At 36.8% G+C, this 21,961-nt stretch overlaps 1 protein-coding gene across 1 annotated transcript in view; it reads right to left on the bottom strand.

Annotated features, from left to right (window-relative positions):
- The window catches only part of TRHDE (thyrotropin releasing hormone degrading enzyme), a 379,106-nt gene that overhangs the window by 243,630 nt on the left and 113,515 nt on the right, over positions 1–21,961 (bottom strand). The window lies entirely within an intron of this gene.

Raw genomic sequence — 21,961 nt, 5'->3', positions numbered from 1 at the left:
TAAAAAAGAGATGTGAGATTCACACACACACACACACACACACACACACACATATACACACACACAATGGAATATTAGCCATAAAAAAGAATGAGATCTTGCCACTTGCAACAACATAGATGGATCTACATAGTATCATGATAAGTGAAATAAGTCAGAGAAAGACAAATGCCATATGATTTCATTCATATGTGGAATTTAAGAAACAAAACAAATGAAGAAAAAAATAGACAAACCAAGAAACAGTCTCTTAACTACAGAGAACAAATTGATGGTTACCAGAAGGGAGATGGTGGAGGGATGGGTGAAATAGGTAAAGAGGATTAAGAGTACACTTACCACAGAGGCACTTGGTGGCTCAGTTGGTTAAGTCTCTGACTTGATTTCAGCTGAGGTCATGGTCTCACGTTTCATGAGATTGAGCTCCATATCGGGCTCTGTGCTGATAGCACGGATCCTGCTTGGGATTCTCTCTCTCTCCCTCCCTCTCTGCCCCTCCCCTACTCACACTGTTTGTCTCTCAAAGTAAACATTTGAAGGAGAAAGAGTACATTTATCACAAATGGCACTGAGTAATGTATGGAATTGCTAAATCACGATATTGTGCACTTGAAACTAATATAACACTATTTGTTAACTATACTGAAATTAAAATTTTAAAGATAGCGCTATGCATATTTTTTAAAAGGGAAGATAATGGCTGAGTAGGACCCCCAAAATATTTTATCTTAAAAAATTCCCTAAATATTCTCGGCCAAATACCTTAATTGTATTTGAAATATAATAACTCGAGAGATAAACTATTTTAGTCCATTAATATAGTCCCTTTTTAGTTGAAAATTACTTTCTTCAAGCAAAGAATATGTAAGAGAGCATTATTCAACATGCAAAGTATTTCAGTAGTCATATCCTCCCTAATTAAGACAATTTTTTTCTCCTATCTGAATAGGATACTATATAGAGTGAAATCGAATACGTGTATTAACAAAACATATATAATCTATAATTCAATCCTAATATGGCTTATTTAAAATTGTTTCTATAAACTAGGCATGTGATTTACTTAAGTTACTCATAAATAAATGGTAAGATCTTGAAAGACATTTCTGACAGTATCTGTGCAAAGTCCTCACTCTCCCAAGGTTTGAGAATATGCAATACATGCTAAATGAAAGCTCTCTAGGTGCATAGCTGCTAATGTGCATAACAAACAAGTTCACCCTGAGAGTTTTTATTTGTCAGTATGTGAAATCTGATTTTGCTTACAGCTCCATGTTAAATAAATGTATGTGTAGTCTAAGATATATCTCTCTTTTGAGTAAAAGAATTACTCATACCAATAGCAGTTAATACTAATGCCTAGTTTTCTACATTTACAGTGCCATGGAAAATTCTCAAAAACCAGGAAATGATGTTTCTACTAATAAACTTGAATGCTTTACAAAATACTTCCTTCTGCAGTGTCCTATAAGTGAATTTTCACTGTGTAAAATGATTCATTTTAGTAATACATTAGAAGACACTTGCTGAATTGAACAGAAGAATTTAACACACTTCCATAGGTATCTAATCTATATTCACCAATTAAGATGGACTCAAAAGGCTTGATACTTATCTGTCAATATCCTAGACAAAATGAAAATGACAAGCAGTAAGATCCCCATTTATTAGATTAAGAAACTGAGGTCCAGAGAGACTTTTGCCCAAGATTAAACAGTGAGTTAGTGGCAGAGTGGGAAATTAAAACTGAAATCATTGCACTCCATTTTCTCCCTTGATAGCCTATTCATCTGCATTTTAAAATAGACCACAGACAATTGAGATACAGAGGCAATAAAGAACCTAGAAATCTGTCACTCATTTATCATTGAAAGTTTACTCTTTAAAAAAAAAGTAGTCTGTTTCTAAAGACATAAGAATGACTACACTTTAAAAAAGAATAAAAAAGGAATAATTTTAATTAAACTTGTACAAGAGTTATCTAAAACCAAGTGAAAGGGAGTTATTTTTTGCAGCTTATATGTCTCAAGTACAAACTAGGTTTAATTTGAACTTTCTGCGTGTACATTTTCATTTTTGCAAAGAACTACGTATTTTTCATGATAAAAAACTGTTTCTTGGTGGAAAATATGTTACAACATTGAAATGTTATTCTCATGTGAATAATATAATAAATAAATCATCCTTAGTTCCTACACTTTATTAAGCAGCAAATAAGTAGTTTATTAAGTACACAAAAAATTATCAAGTTTCACATCAGATTATTCCAGAAATTGGGAACAGACTCCATTGCGATGGTTTCCCTATTAAGAATTAGGTATTCTTCTCTTGAAAATTCAATCTCATGATCTATAGGTTTAGGAGATTCTTCTAAACTACCCTGAGAAGATTTTTCAAACGCTGGCCTTCCAATAATACTTGGAGTTTAATTTTTCTATTAATTTGGAAACACCTTAAGCTGGGACTAATAAAAATGTTTCTATCACATACATTAAGTATATAATATTTCAATTGGCACATGCTAAAGAAATGGTAGAACAAGGAATACCCCCATCAATCCCCTACTTCCATAAACAAGACAAGCTCTTGCTTATATTTTTGTCTATGTTAGGGCTCCACATAAGATTTAAAATTTTTAAATTGGGTTCTACTGACTTAAAATAATTGAAAAGTTGTCCATATTTACACAAAGAAGAAAAATAGTGAACCTGGGATAATTCAGAATAAAACATTGATATTTCGACAATTTGCTTATCCACTAAATATTTATTAAGCATCTACTATTTGTCAGTCACTGAGAAACCATATATAATTAATAAGATAAATTCCTGCCTTCATGAAACTTCCAACTGAATGACTAGACTTTGGTATATAAATGACAAAATATATAACATGGCATACAAGTATTAAAAAGAAAAATGAAAAAGGACAAGGACATGAAGTCTAATGAGTAGTTACTTTTGGTAACATCATCAAAGAATGTCTCTCTGTATCTCTATAGGAGACAGCATTTGAACATATTCCCAAAATATGTCTCTAGTGAAAAGCACTTCAGACTGAGGGAACAATAATTTGAAGTTTCTGAAGGAGAAATGAGAGTAGCATATTCAAGTAAGCATATAAAATCATATTATTAGGGATGCCTGGGTGTCTCAACTGGTTAAGCATCCAACTTTAGCTCAGGTCATGATCTCACAGTTCGTGAGTTTGAGCCCCTCATCAGGTTCTGTGCTGACAGCTAGCTCAGAGCCTGGAGCCTGCTTCAGATTCTGTGTCTCCCTCTCTCTCTGCCCCTCCCCTGCTCATACTCTATCTCTTTCCCTGTCAAAAATAAACATTAAAAAAAAATTAAATCATATTATTAGAGAGGGGTGAGCACAAAGGCAAGGGTGGATTCTGTCAGAAAGGTAACCAGAGGACAGATCATGGAGGGTCTCCTATATAAGAACTTGTTCTAAATTTGGTGGGAAGCAACACAAGGGAGACTGAAATAATGCAGTTTATTTTTAAAAACTCACTTTTGGTTGTTGTTCGGACAGTAGAATTGGGTAACAGGCAAAGTTGCAAGAAAGTTGCAAGAGAATATTTTGAATGCTGTTTCAATAACCCAGGAGGAAGAAGATGGTGATATGGAATAGATTGTAGCAGTGGAATTAGTGAGAACTGGGAAAATAGAGGATATACCTTGAAGGTAGAAGTCTACAGTACTTGCTAGTGGATCACATAAAGGATGTACAAGAGAGAAGAATCAAGGCTGACTGATGTTTTACCTAAACATCCTGGCACTGCTTTTAACAAAATAAAGATGGAAGAAGGAGCAAGTTCAGTGAGGAAAATGAGACTTCTGTGTTTGGGTGTTTATATTTGCCTATTTGGCATCTGAAATGTCAATAAGATGGAACTCACAAAATGTCAGAGATAAAGATATAAATGTGTGAGTCATCAGCAAACATAAGTCCCCAAAGCCATGGACTGAACACAATCAATAGGGAGACACCAAAGAGGGAAAAAAGAGAGAGCAAGGATTCCATTCTTGGAATAGTAAATATCTAGACATTGAAAAAATTAGAATCTATGAAAGGTTATGAGAATACTAGCCAGTGAAGTAGGGAGAGCTACAGTACCATTCCAGAAACCAAGAAAAGAAATTTTTAAAGGAGTGAGAGATCAGCCCTGTTAAATGCTACTGAGAGGTCAAGTAAAATGAAGTCCCTCAAGTGACCTAATGGTTCAATAGAACCATAGAGTTATTGGTGACACTCAAAGTCTAATTAAAATAGGCTCAAAGGACAAGCAGAGGTAAGGAACAGAAAGTGTATGGAAAATACTCTGAAAGTTTTACTATAAAGGAACAGAGAGACCACAGCTAGAGGAAATCAGTGTCAGGAAATATTGCTTGTTTGCTTGCTTGCTTGCTAGCTTAGGACAGGGTATATTGAAACCTGTTTGTCTAAAGATAACCTAGTTAAGAGGGGAGGGAATCTGATGATGGAAAATTAAGAGGGTAATTTTAAGAGCAAAGTCTTAAAAGCAAATATAGGGTATGGGATTAAGACCATTTGTGGAAGAGCTGGCCTCATATAGGTTCACAGAAAAGTTTATCATACCAGGAGGGAAGGCTAGGTATATGGGTGTGGATGCAGATGACTGAAGAAGGAAATTCACTTCTTTTTTTTTTTTTTCAAGTTTATTTATTTTGAGAGAGAGAGAGAGAGAGAGAGAGAGAGAGAGAGAGAGAGAACACACTTGTGCATGAGTGGGGGAGAAGCAGAGAGAAAGAAAGGGAGAGAGAATCCCAAGTAGGCCCTGAACTGTCAGCTCAGAGCCTGACATGGGGCTAGATCTCCTGAACTGTGAGATCATGACCTGAACTGAGATCAAGAGTTGGACCCTTAACTGACTGTTTGGGGAAATTCACTTCTGATTGTTTTTTTTAATGAAATAAGCATACAGATCATGGGCTGAGACTGAGGGTGTGCTGCAGATTTGAGGAGAGGGGAGATATGATATAACTCTCCTGGAGAGGGGGAGAGCAAAAAGATATCAGAAATATAGTATGATTTTTGCACAGAATAAGGGCCCACTTAACTGTGTGGTCGTAAATTTAAAGTGAATGCCATGATCCAACAATGTAGGCACAGGAGAGACATACAGTAGGGCTAAGCCAGGGTGAAGGTTGTGCCCAGGAGAGAATGATGGAGAGAGAGGCAAAGGAGCTGAAGACAGCAGCAAGGGAAGGACTGAATAGTTACAGAGATGCCTCATGTCATCTAACCTGGGTGAAATGGGATCTAGGATGTGAGAGGAGGCATGGCTGTGAAAATGTGTACAATTAATGGGTTGGGGATCCCAGGATGGAGGAGGGTGAAGTATTGTTGGCACAGAAGTTGAAGAACAAGGCTGGAGAGTTAGGATGCTGCAAACAAGAACTGGAATGCTTGAAATGAAGACCTTGCCAGGCGGTATAATCATTGGAAAAGACAATGTCCAGGGTATGACCATGGACTAGATGGATCAAGGGAAAAGATCACTACAACTAAGGAGACCAAGGTTTCTCAAGTGTTTTGAGGATTACCAATATGGACATTGAAACAACCAACAAAAATGGCAGAAGAGTGGTGGAAAGAAAAGCAGTGTTTCAGGATCATCAGTGAGACATCATTTCACGAAGTGCATACCTAAGAGGCAATACCAAATAAATTCAGCCAAAATGAGGACGGGGACAGTATAATTCACTTGCATCAACTCAGGTAGATGGGATTTTTGGAAGGTGGTAGAGAAGCTACTTAATGTAAATAGCTTTCAACTAGAATGACACCTCCAGGCTTGCATGTTGTGGGATGTGAAAGAAAACTCACCCCCACTTAAGAGAGCCACAGGCAAATAGGTGTCCTTGAAAATACAGTCAAGATTAGTTAGAGCTGAAAAGTAAAGAAAACATTCAAAAAAGAAGTTAAGAACATGGAACTTGCTAATAACACAGAGGGAGTTCCAAAAGGTGGAATGGGAGAGTTGGGAGCAGATGTGAATTTGAATGAGATCAGGGAATGCATGCATATAAATGTAGCAAAGACTCAAGATGATGAGAGATGCCCAGGATGCTGGCATGAAACATCTATGATGCTTATGATGTCGTGAAATTAAATAGAGTTGGTCATCTATTAAGGAAGGCCAATAATGAAATCTTATTATGACTTTCTTCTTTGTACATTTTTTTCTTAGGCAGTTTGTTGTACCTAAGAAAAGCAAGAGTTGTTTTGGGAGATGAGAGGCATACAATTCCTGTCACAAATACACACTGCTTCATGAATCTCCTCTAAATCTTGTTGAAAGTGGCATCTTCAGAATCTACCTGTTGCCTGGGTAGATTGCCTGGGAGTTTAGAATTTGAGAGCTCAGAAAGTATTGTCTTGCCCCCGTTTATTAGACACTGGTGACTTTAAAAAATTTAAATTAAGTACATTAAGGTAGGCTTAAAAATAGCTCATCTTAACATTTCCAAGTCTATGCAATTAATTGCCCAAACTACTATTTCTTAAACTTTTACCACCCTCAGTGCACAAAAGGGTAATGTATACCTGAGCATGTTCACGTGAGTCCGGTGAATTACTAATTGCAATTTGTACCCACTCATTCTCTCCCAGTGAAACACTGCAAAAAGCAAAATGATGGGAATTGTACTGGTACATTTATCTACATTCTGCTATATTTTTTTTATCCTGCTGTATTTTTGAAGACAAAAAAGTACTTATTAATGTAAGCTTAATACTTTAACGAGCTTTGTGGCAACATCTTTGTGATACTTGTGTCATATTTCACATCGGATCTTAGCATTCTAAGATTCACTTCTAGGCTCAGTACCAAAAAAACAAAAAAAAACAGCAACTATAACACAGCAATATATCTATCAAAATAAATCAACCGCCAACTAAGAATGAGGATCAGCGTATTTTCTTCTTTGTGATCATTTATTTGTAGTTTTTTTTTCATCTCGTATCTTCAGTGACTGATATGTTTGACAACAGATACACAAAATCTGACACTGTAGGAACATATCCTCAATTTTACATCTTCTAGGTTTAAAAATGTGACAGATTCTGAAACATGTTATGTGTTCTCTGAGACTATTTCTTATGCACATGTTCTACCCTGCACATCTCAGGAATGACTATTGCAATGTGAGGGCCACCTTCCTGTGGCCCAAGTTCTGAAACAGGGCCGCAGTGGTCTAGGCATGAGGTTTAGTGAACTTAGGACTATGAGAAGCATCATATTACTCAAAATAATGTCTCTTACTATTAGATATACAGATCTGAAATGTAAGCCCCATCACCTAATTCAAAAGTCTTTTTCATTGTCCCCACAGAGTCTGTGGTCATACCCTGGACATTGTCTTTTCCAATGATTATACCGCCTGGCAAGGTCTTCATTTTAAGCAATCCAGTTCTTGTTTGCAGCATCCTAACTCCCCAGCCTTGTTCTTCAACTTCTGTGCCAACAATATTTCACCCTCCTCCATCCTGGGATCCCCAACCCATTAATTGTACACATTTTCACAGCCATGTCTCCTCTCACATCCTAGATCCCATTTCACCCAGGTTAGATGACATGAGGCATCACTGTAACTATTCAGTCCTTCCCTTGCTGCTGTCTTCAGCTCCTTTGCCTCTCTCTCCATCATTCTCTCCTGGGCACAACCTCCACCCTGGCTTAGCCCTACTGTATGTCTCTCCTGTGCCTACATTGTTGGATCATGGCTTTCACTTTAAATTTACGACCACACAGTTAAGTGGGCCCTTATTCTGTGCAGAAATCATACTATATTTCTGTTATCATTTGGCTGTCCCCCCCGCTCCAGGACAATTATCTCACACCTTCCCTTTCCTCAAATCTGCAGCATACCCTGCCTTCCTTCCTCAGTCTCAGTCATTACTCTCTACCATCTCCCTTCTTAATTTGAAGCATTATTAGAGGTTGTAGAGAAAAATGGGCATGTTAATCCTGACAAAAAAGATCAAAGTTTCCAAATGTTATTCATTTTAAGTGTGAATGGAAAATAAATTATATAAGGGTATTCAGTATAACAGTCTTTATGTGCATATGGAGTATGAATATGTAATATATAAAATGTGAATATATAATCAGTGTATATAAATTAATTGTATACAAACATATTTTAAAATTTATATATTAATAAATTGATGCATGGTATATAATACATTAATAATTACTCATTAATAAAAATGTATTCTATGAATGTATATATTCTGTATGTACTTATGATCAAATGGAAGCCTTTAAGAAAAACAAAGTATACTAATTATTTTGAATGTACTGATTCAGTTTGATTCTTAAACATCTATAAAAATGTACAAAAAAACCCTAATAAGGGTCTCTTGGTTTAAAGGATTTGTAATTTTTATATTGTTGAACTAAAGAGGTTATCTAGTCATGCAGGATTCAGCAGACTATAGCCTATGGGCCAAATCTGGCCAACCGTCTGTTTCTGTAAATGAAATTTCGTTGGAACATAGCCACATTCATTCATTTATATGTTGTCTATGACTGCTTCCATGCTATAATGGCTGAGTTGAAAAGTTGCTACTGAGATGGTATGATTCACAAAGCTAAAAATGTTTTCTTTCTAACCTTTTACAAAGAAAGTTTGCTGAAAACTATCATATTGATTATGGAGACTTCTTTAAATGATTACTATTCATTTTAATCATGAATTTTTTTCAGTACAGATGAGAGGGAAGGGTGAAGCAAAGTAACAGGTATTTAAGGAGGTAAATCAATAAGTTCTCTCTAAATAATCAAATTCAGACAAAATAGAATTGTTATTCAAAGGCCTGAATAACTCAAGTGATTTCTATGATCTTTATTTTAGCCATGTCTTCACTGGCACCCCACCACAAACCTAAACAAACAGTATTGAAAATTACCTATTGGATTATTAGGCAGTTTGGGCTGCCCCACAAAATACCATAGACTGGGTGGCTTAAGCAACAGAAATTAATTTTATCATAGTCTGGGAAGCTAGAAATTCAAAGTCATGTTGCAGCCTGGTTAGGTTCTGGTGGGAGCTCTCTTTCTGGATTGTAGACAGCTGTTGTGACCTCACATGAATGATGGAAAGAGAGAGAGATCTCTTTTTCCTTTTCTTTTAAAGCTATCAGTCCTATCAGATTTGGACTCTACTCTTATGACCTCCAAATTACCTCTTAATTATCTCCTATGTCCAAATATGGCACTTGAGGGTTAGAGCTTCAGCATATGAATTTGAAGGAGATACAATTTGGTTCATAGCAATAGATGTAAGAAATTATGATTTGGGGTATACCCAAATTTCTGCTACAGACATGAAGCCTTGGTTTTGTCCACTAGAGAAATTTGGTTCATCAAGTTTCATACCATTTACCAGCTGGCTTTATTAATATTAATAAAAATTGGCAGGATATATCTCAATGTACTTAAGAAGCTAAATTGTCCTACACATTATCAATCTACCAATTATTTTACAGCTTAGTGAATATTTTTCAGTCTGTACAATAAAAATAACTGCTAAACAATTTAAAAGCTTAAAAACATTTTATTCTATACTATTGAAGACACACTCTAGATCATTCATAAATTATTTCCCATACAAAGACAGAATCTATAAGGGAAAAAAAAATAAAGCCAATAAAGAATAAATCTAAGTTACAAACCATTAAAATTCCTCCAACTGAAAAAATGGCATATGGGACTCACCCTTTCTTTCAAAATTACCCTTTAAAAGGCTTCAGAAATGCCCTAAAGCCTTCATTTACAACTACCATATTGGATTCACTCTGTTTGTGTATTGCAACCTCCCTTACAGGCTAAGGTTTGTTTTACACTTCAGTCTGTTTTACATTTCAAAGTCCATAAGCAGCAGCAGCAAAATTCTCACAGGCGGTAATGAAAAGATTTTAACACTGAAAGGTGGACCAGTAGCAATTTTCCATCTGAAATCTCAACAACTTTCAGTCTCAATCCTGGATCCCCCAATGTCATAATGAATACAGTCATAATTTTAAAGCTTTAAAAAATAGCTGATTTTGTAATAATTCATGATTAAAATTTGATGAGGACCCATCTCCTACATTAGACAAGAGAGTAAATAAAGCACACCTTCCTCAGGTTACAACAGAACATCTGCTTTCCACCCTATGAAATTATAAGTAGATATTCCTTGACTTACAGCAAGGATTTTTATTAGCCTTCATTATCTGATAAGATCAAAAGACCTTAATGCCAAAGGTAAAAGGATGCCCTGATCAGGATTACCACTTGGTTTGTAAACCTTCAAAATGAAAGGATAATCTATTAGGAAGTAATCACTCCTATCTTTACAATGGAAACATTTGAAAAATTCTAAATTGGATAAAGAACACTGTCAGAAATACACTGAAACAAAGAAAAGAAAAAAATGCATTTTGACTCTTTCTCTCTTATAGAGCATCTTGCCTTAATTGACTTTTAGACACTTAACCTTAATTTACATAACTATCCCTCAGTCTCAGTTTCTTGAAGCTATTCCGAAAAACCTTCTGATCTGAATATAAGCTATCTTAGCTCTAAAGTTTATGGAAATGGTCACCTTTCTTTTAAAATTGCCTGATTGTCAGTGCTTCTGTCAGCAGTAATCCCCAGCCCAGACTTTAATGAAATGTTCCTCCCTTTCTCTAGGGCTTTGGATTGCTATTTGGCTATAATTAACTCCAGACTGACCAATGGCCAGTGAAGGAAGCAACTCACTCCCAGAAAAGGATTATTACAGCCATTATTTTGTTCTAAATACAGCTGCTCTGTCTAGAAAATACAGAAAATACAAATTATTTATCTTGCTATGTTAATTTCAAATAACCAAGAAAGAGAAAGAGGCATAGAAAGATTGTTCCCTTTCACTGTAGCTACATACAAGTGTAAGCCACAGGGGGAATAAAGGAAAACTCATAGTTTTTCAAGCCTGTCTAAACTCTAGTTGAGAGGAACTGACATCAAACCTTCATTTGAAGTCCTATTGTAATTCAGCAAATCCTGTTGAACCTCCTTTCAAAATACATCAAAATTTGCCCACTTCTCTCCATCTCCACTGTCACCACTCTGGTCTGATACAACATTATTTCTCAGATTAATGCAGTAGCCTCTCTCTGCTTTGGGCTTGGACCCAGCCCTTCCCCCAACGTTCTACATGATGCAGACAATGCAATCCCTTAAAAATGTAAGCCATGTTGGACCATGCCTGCTATGGACTGAATTGTATCCCCTCCAAATTCATATGTTGAAGCCTTAACTCCCCATGTGATGGTATTTGGAGATGAGGCCTCTGGAAGGAAGATAATTCCATTTAGATGAGGTCATGAGAGTGGGGCTTTCATGATAGGGCAGTGCCTTTTAATAGAAGAAACACCAGAGAGCTTGTTGTTTCCCTCTGCTGTGTGAAAAAACAGCAAGAAGGTGCCCATCTGCAAGCGAGGAGGAGAGTTCTCACCAGAATTGACTGGACAGGTACCTGATCTCAGATTTCTAGCCTGCAGAACTGTGAGAAAATAAATTTGGGTTGTTTCAACCCAACTAGTCTATGGGTTTTGTTATGGCAACCTAAGCAGACTAAAGTAATGCCTCTGCTCAGAATAAAAGTACGTACCTTTCAGTGGCCAAAAAACAAGTTCCTTCACAACCTGGCCCCATTTCCTTGTAGACTTCATCTTCCTCCACCCTCAATCTCAATCACTTTGCTCCAGGCACACCGATCTCCTTGCTATTCTTTTTAAGTTTATTTATTTATTTGAGAGAGAGAAAGAATACACATGTGCAAGTGGGGGAGGGGCACAGAGGGAAGAAGAGAGAATCCCAAGCAGGCCCCACACTGTCAGCATGGAGACCAACATAGGTCTTGAACTCATGAACTATGAAATCATGACCTGAACCAAAATCAGGAGTCAGATGCTTAACCAACTGAGCCACCTAGGCACCCCTCTTTACTATTTCTTCAACAAGTTAGACACCCTTCTCCTCAGGATACCCTCACTCTTTCAAATTTTGAATCAGGTATCCCCATTTCAGCAAGGCATCCCCTGACCATCTACCTTATTTAAAACTACAACCCACCATTTCTGATACTCTTCTCTGCCTTATTTTCCCTATAGCAGTTATCACTTAAATTTTTTTTTATTTACTTTTGAGAGAGAGAGAGAGAGACAGACAGACAGACAGAAAGTGAGCAGAGGAGGGGCAGAGAGAGGGGAAGAAGAGATCTGAAGGGGGCTCTGTGCTGATAGCAGACAGCCCTGTGCAGGGCTCAAACTCACAAACTGTGAGATCATGACCTGAGCTGAGGTCAGACACTTAACCAACTGAGCCACCAAGGTGCTCCTAGCAGTTATCACTTTTTAACACTATATATTTATCTACTGTCTACCTCTCTTCTTTACTAAAATATAAGCTCAATGAGGACAGGGATTGATGTCTCTTCTTAACTGCTGATTCTCTAGTACCTAATAAAACAATGTCTAATATATAGTAGATAGGCAACAATGTTGTCAAATTCCTGAATAAATGTTATTTTCATCTCAGCCAACAACAAGAGGGAAAGAGCTGGTAGACAACTAAATAGTTATTTCATTTTTAGATTGCAGAATCCTTCCAGGTGCAAAGTATAGCTTCTTAATAGCCTCCTTGCTTTAGGATTGCTACGATAATAAACCAAAAGTTCAATACTTCTAGATATCAACTCACCCATTTTTCACCAACAACTTCCTTTACATGAATCCTTAATGAGAAAATGGCTGCAGCTTCAGTTAACTCATCTTTCACCCCTTCCACTTATATTTACAAAAAAAGAACTTCCTTAGAAGTTTATAAGATATATTACCATTATTTCTTGGTTTACTCTACTAAAAAATAAATTATATTTTATTTAATTCACAAAGCAGCCAAAGCTTTCCCTCTCTCCTTCTCCAATGTGGTGAAGAAGGTTAAAACAGGAAGAAACTAGAGATTACTTATTCACTCAACAAGAATTTATTAAGTGCCTACCTTGGGCCACACACTGCTCTAGGCAGAGAGAATAGAGCTGTGAACAGACAAAAATGTCTGCTCTCATAGAGCTTACATTTGGGGCAGTGGCAGGGGATACTTGGAGACAGATAAGAAATAAGACATAAATATATGCCAAGGGAAATAATACAAAGTGCTATGGAGAAAAGTAAATTAGGGAAGAGAGATAGGAAATAATTAGCAAGGTTGCATTTTAAATAGAAGGATCAAAGAAGACCTCACTGGGAAAGGTGGTATTTGGGCTGTGTATGTATCTGAAGGAAAAGTGTTCCAGGCTTAGGAAGGAATGAGTGCAGAGGCCTAAGGCTGATGCATGCTTGGTACATTGGAGAAACAGCAAGGAAGGTGCTGCAGCTGAAACAGAGAGAATGAGTAAGAGAGAAGTAGGAGATGAGTCAGAGTAGTAGCAATGGGCCTGATCCTCATGGGTCTTGCAGGACAAAGCAAAAGTTCTGGATTCTACTCTATAATTAATGAGAAGCCATTGGAATATTTGAGTAGGAGCGCAACATCATCAGACAAGCCCAATCCTTCATAAGAACCTGGTAGATTCAAATATGTCATGTTCTCACACCCCTCGACCCAGATAAGAAAGCATCGTGGCTGGAATGAGAGTAGCTGTGGACATGGTGACAAGTGATCAGATTCTGAATACATGTAGAATATGGAACCAGAAAACCATTTATTGATGGTTTGGACATGTAACATGAGAAAAAAAGATTATAATCCCAGTCATTTTTTTACATAACCAACTTTTGAAGGAATAAAATTGCCCTCTCCTAAGATAGGAAAGACGATGAAAGGAACAAGATAGTGGTATAAGATCTGCAGCTCCAATTTGAACATATTAAGTTCAGATCCTCATTAGGCATCCAAATGTAGATGTCAGACAGCCAGTAGAATGATGAAATTTGGAGCGGAGAAGAGAACCAGGCTGGATCTGTAAATTTGGAAATCATCACCATCAAACTGTAGTATTTAAACCTATGAGGCTGGATGAGGTCACCAGCAACATAGATAGCAAAGATAAAAGGTCCAAAATCTGAGTCCTGAGACACTCCAATATGAATCAGCTGGAGAGGGGGATAGAGAGAAAAAACGGACTTGGAAAGAATGGCCAGTGATTTGGTAAAAAAAAAAAAAAAGAAAAAAGAAAAAAAGAAAACAGGAAAATGTGTTATCCTAAAAGACAAGAGAAAACTGTTTCAAGACATTGGAGAGAACAACTGTCAGATACTGCCGACAGCTCAAGAGGAGGACTTAGAATTGGCCCCTGGGTTTAGCAATGTGGAGCCATTTTGAATCTGACAGGAGCAGTTTTAGTACAGTGTTAGGGCAAAAGCCCGATGGAGAGGGTATCCAAGAGACAAGGGAAAGACAGAAATCAGAGTCAGTGTAGATGGACAACACTTTCAAGCAGTTCAGCTGTAAAAGGGAAGAGAGAATGGTGTAGTAGCTGGAGTGAGGGTGTGTGGCGTGTGATTAAGTTGAGGGAAATAGCACCATATTTTTAATGCTGATGGGGGGAGATCCAATAGAGAAAACTGAAGATTCAGGAGTGGGAAGGGAAGACTGCTGAAGTGATGTCCTTGAGCAGGTGAGGGAGGATGCACAAAGGAGGAGGTGTCCAATGCCGGAACACCACTTGACCCATACTAATAGAAAAGAATGCAGAGTGTATGGCACAAGGCCCAGGCAATGACTACATATGAAAACACTGGAAGGAGCTATTTCCTAACTTAATGGCCAAGCTTTAAGAGCCAACTACCTCTGTCAGAAAATGTACAACAATGTCTTGGAGGTCTCTTTGTAAATACGCCCTGATCAAATTAAGCACTTTCTAAAATTGCATCTATTTTCAGGATAAGCAATCTTTCACAATCCCTGAAAATCAGTGAGAATATACTTAGGACTAAATCCAAAGTTGTGAAGGTTTGAAATTCTTAAAACTGGAAATGTAAGAAGGAGGGTAGTAAGCAAATAGAGCAAAGAACAAGCTAGCAAAATAATTAAAAAAAACATCTCTTCAACTAGATTTTAAGCTTCTAGTGGAAGAAGGCATTTATTGTCATTGCTGAATACAGTGTACATAGTAACTACTCAATAAATGCTTGTCGAATTAATTAGTTAATTCAGTTTTATAGTCGGTTTGTGTCGCATTAAATTCTCCACTCAGCGTACCGTGGTTTGCTAGTTTACAGCAGTAATAATCTCATGCATCATTCCCACTAAAATGCACTGTTTTCATTGATTTCTTTCTTCTTTACTGTTCTGTTTCTTTCTCTCTTTTTTTTCACTAGTTATTAAATATCACAAACATTGAGTATCTATATATGTTTTGTTTGTTAGTACAGACTTGGAAGTATATAGCATCTAATAGCAGCAAAATAGCTTAACAAGAACAATTAAGTGGCCATATTATGGAATAATTAATGAAGGGGAAAATGCTTGTTAAACTGTGTTAAAATAACTGTAATATATTGAAGTAACTGTGTCCATTTTAATAGGATTTGGTGTTGTTTTACTACACATGGCTGTCAGAGTGAGGATTAGGAATATATGAAAAATATTTTCCTTTGAAAGAAACGATAACTGCTCTTTCGGTTTATGAACAAATCATCATATGAAGAGTTTTTCAGAAATAAATTAGTTTTATAAAATAGGGAGAGACTATTTGATTCTAAATGGGGGGGGGGGGGAGGATAGCCATTTGAGGAAATTCATTTCTCTATACTACCTGGTAAATCAGAAGGCAAAGTACTGTCTCATCTGATCCCTTAACAATGTACTAGAATGTTAATCCACAGGGACAGCCTTACATTAGTTTCCATCAAGAAACCATAATATTAAATAGATCCAGCATAACTTCAAATATTTTTAGGAATTCTGGTTGAAAAAAGCATCTTGGGAGTAAATTGACATTATGCATAATTATACCAGTCTATACATAGAGACCCCAGTATTAAAAGCAGTATTACTTGAACCAACAAGACATATGTATAGTATTCAATGCCTACCTAAGCAAAAGCAAGATTAGAAAAAAAGTCATACTTTAAAAAAAATGAAGTCTCAAATAATAACTGAAGTGTGAGATGCAAAACTAAGATGGGGAACAGTATTATATAATTATCACTTCAAGTTAGAAACAACAAACATATCACAACTTAAAGAAAAAAGATGCATAACCACAGAGAGTGAAATACTTAGTGGTCAGTGCAAACATTTTATGAATGAAAAATCTCCCAAGCTTCACTACTTGCAAATAGCCCATCATCATCATCACCACCACCAACAACAACAACACCACTATAATAAAAAAGGGAATACATCTGTGATAGCTTAAACAAAACTCAATCATTCAAGCTAGCTGCTTCTATTCATGAACTTCAATAGGGCAATTTATCCCATAAGTTATCCCATAACTTATCTCATTATAGAAAAAAAAAAATAGACTCTATCAACACGATACATAAAGCCCATGGGATCCAAGGGCTTTCCCTACTACACATTTCTCAAAATGATATCTCCCCTTTCTTCTCCACCTCCGATTAAATGTGTTTCTTTTTTCAGGACTCAGGTAAATATAAAGCTTCTTTTTATGTGCATTTCATGCCTACAGCATTGTGCAATGATCCCACATTCTTAACTTAACATGGTACTATATTTTTGTCCTACAAAATTTCGGTGTTTGATTATATTCTGTATTGTGTGAGTCTCTAATCCATTAATTTCAGTAAATATTGTATTATCTCCTCAACAAAACCACAATCTCCTTGAGGCCAGAAATTCTTGTTACAAAATACCTGTGGCTCCTTCTACAATCACAGCAGGTAATGAATTCTTCATAAAAGCACAGTGTACTGAAAAGAAGCAATCAAGCAAACTCCCTTACAAAACTTATTGATTTACAAATTACAAAGTAGCAGCAAAAGGAAACTAAAAACTATCTGCCATAATTAATTGAAATATAAATAGGATGAATAACAAAATACTGTAATACAAATCTGAGTCACTTTATCTGCTACCTAATTAACTTATAAAGCAGCTATGATGAAAAACTATTTAAAATATTCAAATACAGAGTGGGGGGATGGGTGAAATATAAGACGGGGATTAATGCACTTGAAGTGATGAGCACTGGGTGATGTATGAAAGTGCTGAATCACTATATTGTATACCAGAAACTAATATAACCACTCTATGTTAATTACACTAGAATTAAAAGAAAATGATAAAGTATTCAAATAGATCTTCTAGTTGATGAAATTATGAGTTATAAAACATGTACTTCTTCAATTTTTTTAAGTCTCCAAATTTTCTACAAGGACCATATATTACTTTTAATATCAATATGAAATTAATAAAAATATGTATTACATTATCCCTCTAGTAATCAGATTATCTAGTTTATTAAGGTGACCCATATTTAATTCTCTGGATCTTCAACATTTCTAGAATCTGTTTGAGCAGAATTTCAAGATTCTGGAGACAGACAGCCTGGACTTGAATTATAAATCCTCTAATTCCTGCTGTGTGAACTGAGTACATTACTTAGTCACTTAGTGCCTAAATTTCCTCACCTGGAAAATGAGAAAATAACAGATACTACCTCAAAGGCTGTGGAAAAGATTAAATGGGTTAGAATGTACAAAGTCCTTAAGAATGGCCCATAGTTTATAAATATAAATCCATTTGGTTTTGTAGCTGTGGTCAATGTTCTTGAGATTAGAGGACAGATAGCTTAATTCTTTATATGTCTACAAAAATCTTGTTGTAAAGTAAACCTCTATGCCTTTGAGAGTGTTAGGGAAAACAGGACACACAGTTATAGAAAGGCTTCTGGTATTGTATCCTCTGCTTACAACCCAATACCAAGCAAGAGGAAATCTCTACAAACTTCATACAATTAAGGTTTCATTAACTAACTTAGAGATTTTAAAAACAAATCATCATACAGTATACACTGGCTGCCTATTTTGGCTCAAAATGTTAAAGGAATATCTTTGTGCAACAAGGAGAATAAATTACTGTCCTAACAACAAGCATCAGAATTCCTCTTAGGGAGCCATTCTGATAAACTACTTGGAGTGGAAACTCAAATCCTTGGAGAGGATCTAGCATGAGATGATGCCACAGTGGAGAAAGTGAAACTATTCAGCACTAAGAATGAAAAAGAACTTGGGTAGAGAGAAGATATCGCAGGTTTATGACAGAACAGCAAAGTGACTTTTAAGAAAAGATACAATATTATACTTTACGGGTTTGTTGCATTTCATTTTGCTTCTTGCGGTGTAATGGCCTAGCGTGCACACATGTGCACATCACCTCCAAAGCTTCAGTAAGTAGTGTCAGGTTACCTGGAGGAGAGTTTTGTTACTTGTTTTGATTTTCAGTTTTCTAATGCAAATCAAAGAGAGGCAAGTTCCATGTCTCCCTTGATACGGTTTGGGACAGGGTCAGATCTGCAAGGTAAGGGGCTACCAGTTCACAGAAACAGCTCTTATCCAGAGGTGAGCAGTACTAGATAGAACACAAACAGTTCTCCCTTCTCCTCTATTCCCAGAACACTCCCCACTGGGAATTTTCAGAAGTACCAATCTGTGGTCTAAACTCACTGTCTCTAGTCATTGTATCCCCTCCCAGTTCCACCCCCATTTGTTCTTGAACACACTTCTCTGGCCTTTGCCCTGAAACTGCTCTTGTCAAGATCACTATGACCTTCACATGGCGAGCACCAATAAATGGTCAATTCTCAGTGCCCATCCAACTTGAGTTACCACAATTTAACATCTGCTCACTTTTGAAATTCTTCATGAGATGGTCAGAAATACTACAGATACATGTTTTCTTAGTTTCTCAACCAGTTGCTCCTTCTCTGAAGTCTTTACTGGATCCTAATGTCCCTATCCTCTGAACACTGCATCAGCCCCTCCTTGTTCCTATTCTCTTTTCTATCTGCTCTCACAGCCCTGGTAAGTCCATATAGCCTCACCACTTTCTACATCATCATATGCTGGCAAATGGATATCTGTAGCCAGATTACTCACCCAAACATCATATTGATAAGTTCAACTGCCTATTTGAGTTCCTTTCAAGACATCAAGGTGCCACCTGAATGGTTAATAGACATATCAGTCTCAAAAATTATCCCCTTCCACAATTGTTCTGTCTCAGCAAAAGGCAATTCCATCCTTATTCTCAGGCCAAAAAAAAAAAACCTTGGAGCTGTCCTTGGTACCTCTCTCTCACATCCCACATTTTCTTCATCTGCAAATATTTCTGTCTATGTTTTCAATATATATCCAGAATTGTACCACTTCCAACTACCTCACTGTTAGCATCTTAGTCCAAGCCATAATCATTTTTTTCCTGAATTTTGCTGGAGCCTCTTAACTGTTTTTCATGCTTCACACTTTGCCACTAATCAGGGTCTCAGTTTCAGCGCTACTGACATTTGGAGCTAGTATTATTGTGGAGGCTGCTGAGTGCATGATAGGATTTTTAGCAGTACTACCCACTAAACAAGTAGCACACACTCCCCCACCACCCACCTTGAGTTGTGACAAACAAAATCTCTCCAGATATTGCTAAGTGCCTCAATTAACCCCTGATTAAGAACAATTGCCCTATAGTGTATTTTCTTTTTTTTAATGTTTATTTATTTATTTATTTTGAGAGAGAGAGAGAGAGAGAGAGAGAGAGAGAATCTTAAGCAGGCTCTGCACTGTCAGCACAGAGCCCGACTCAGGGCTTGATCTCACGAATTATGAAATCATGACCTGAGCTGAAATCAAGAGTCTGATGCTTAATCAACTGTACCACCCGGGCATCCCGCCCTACAGTGTATTTTCAAACTAGGTGCATAGCTCACCCTTTTTTGACAGAAGCCAGATTATGTAATACGTCTGCTCAAAACTGACCAATAGATTTCCATCTCACCCAGGAAAAAAAGAAGACGAAAAGAAGAAAAGAAAAGAAAAGAAAAGAAAAGAAAAGAAAAGAAAAGAAAAGAAAAAGCCAGAATCCTTACCATGACCTGCTGGCTATACATCATCTTTTCCACATCCATTACTCCTTCCTTGACCTCATCTCCTATTTCACACCCATTTACTCACTCTGTTTCAGTCATACTTGCCTTTTGCCTATTCCTGAAATATACCACCAAGCTCCCCTCTCAAGATCTGGGCAATTTGTTTCCTCTGCCTCTATGCCTATATATCCTTGTCCCACAATATCATTTGGCTTGTTTCTTTACTCCCTTAAGTGATTTGCTCCAAAGTCAATTTCCCAATGAAGCCTTCTGTATTTACTCATTTTAAAATTTCAGCCACCTTCCCGTGCCTCATCTTCCTCCCACTCTTCTTTTCCCTCCATTCTAGCATTATTTTTAATGGCATTTATCTCCATCTGATATGCTATATGTGTTAATAATTGCTTTAATGTCTGTCTTTACCCAACAGGATGTAAGCCTGAAGGAAGGACTTCAGGAGGAAAGGGATTTTTGCCTTTTTCATTCACTGCTGTATCCCTATAACATAGAAAAGTGTGGGTGGGAGGCACTCAATAAGTGCTTATTAAATAAATAAGGAAAGGAAGAAAGGAGGGAGGGAAAGAATTAAGGACAGAAGATGGAAGGAAAGATAGAAGTGGGGAGGGAGAGAGAAAACCATCTTCGATAGATCTGAAGGGTCAAGGCAGACACAGTTCATCTCTAGGACACATCCACATGTACCATTAACAAAGACTGAGTTGGTTTCCATAGAATTTATTTAATCATTATATACAATGGGAACTAAGGATCTGTCAAAATGCTTCTGTGCTTAGAAATTTTATATAGGGAGTATTTAGAAAGCAGACATATAAATCCATTAATACACAGCTCTAAATATCTATAGATACATAAATAAGTAGAATTTTAAAAGGAATTTTATAAAGTGCCATAGACCATGGTAACTCCCCTACATACATAAAAAGGAGTGTGCTGGGGTAAGTCAAATAATTCAATTATATACACCATAAGGAGCTTAACAAGTAATAGTAACAGTGAACAAAGCTCTTTTCTACCAGATGAAAGCCTGCATGGTTCAATTGTGAGTGAAAGAGAGGAACAGAAATGCTTCCTGCTGCAAGCTGACAGTTACATGGAACCCCCTGAAGTTATAAATTGAGTTCCTCTACTAATTACTGGTCTGAAGGGGACAAAGATCCACATTTTATTTCTCTTGCTGAACTTGCAACATAAGCACTTGTGAATTTTACATTAGGGTCAAGCTGGGAGGTTCCCAGCCGGTTTTACCTGGAGTAGAGAACAGTGTCACCTCCCATGCAAATGAGGTCAGATAGTCCTTCCTGCATTGGGTGTCTACCAGGGAGATTTCAGTGTAACAGATGCTAATAGGAAGTTGATATAGAGGAGGGGAGAGGGAAAGAAGGAAAAAAAAACTAAACTAAACTAAATATAGATCCTATTTGAAATAAAATTTTGTTTAGAAATTTGAAATAAAATCTTATAGATTCTAAGAGCACATCTTTCAGAAAGAACTCCGAATTTTGTAATATCATTCCTTAAAATTGTATGCCACACCAATTTAGTAACAATATCAACTATTTCATCTACTTCCTAAACAACTCATTGTAAGGCCAATAAAGCTACGCAGCAGGCAGGTACTTTAATAAAATAAACCCAGTTCTCCATAGAGAGGAACCTGTGGTTCAAATGCTAACACTTTTGATCAGGTAAGCACTTTATTCTTACCAATGAGCAATCACTTTTATGTGGATGCTGATCAAAATGTTCTTGAGAAGGAAAATAAAATGGGCAGGGGCTGGGGCGGGGGGACAAAATACTGCTATGATGTAACATTTCAAAACAGGT

This window comes from Panthera leo, chromosome B4 (assembly GCF_018350215.1).
Source record: "Panthera leo isolate Ple1 chromosome B4, P.leo_Ple1_pat1.1, whole genome shotgun sequence".
Lineage (NCBI taxonomy): Eukaryota > Metazoa > Chordata > Mammalia > Carnivora > Felidae > Panthera > Panthera leo.
Note: the sequence above shows the minus strand (reverse complement) of the source record. Positions and strands in the feature narration are given on the sequence as shown.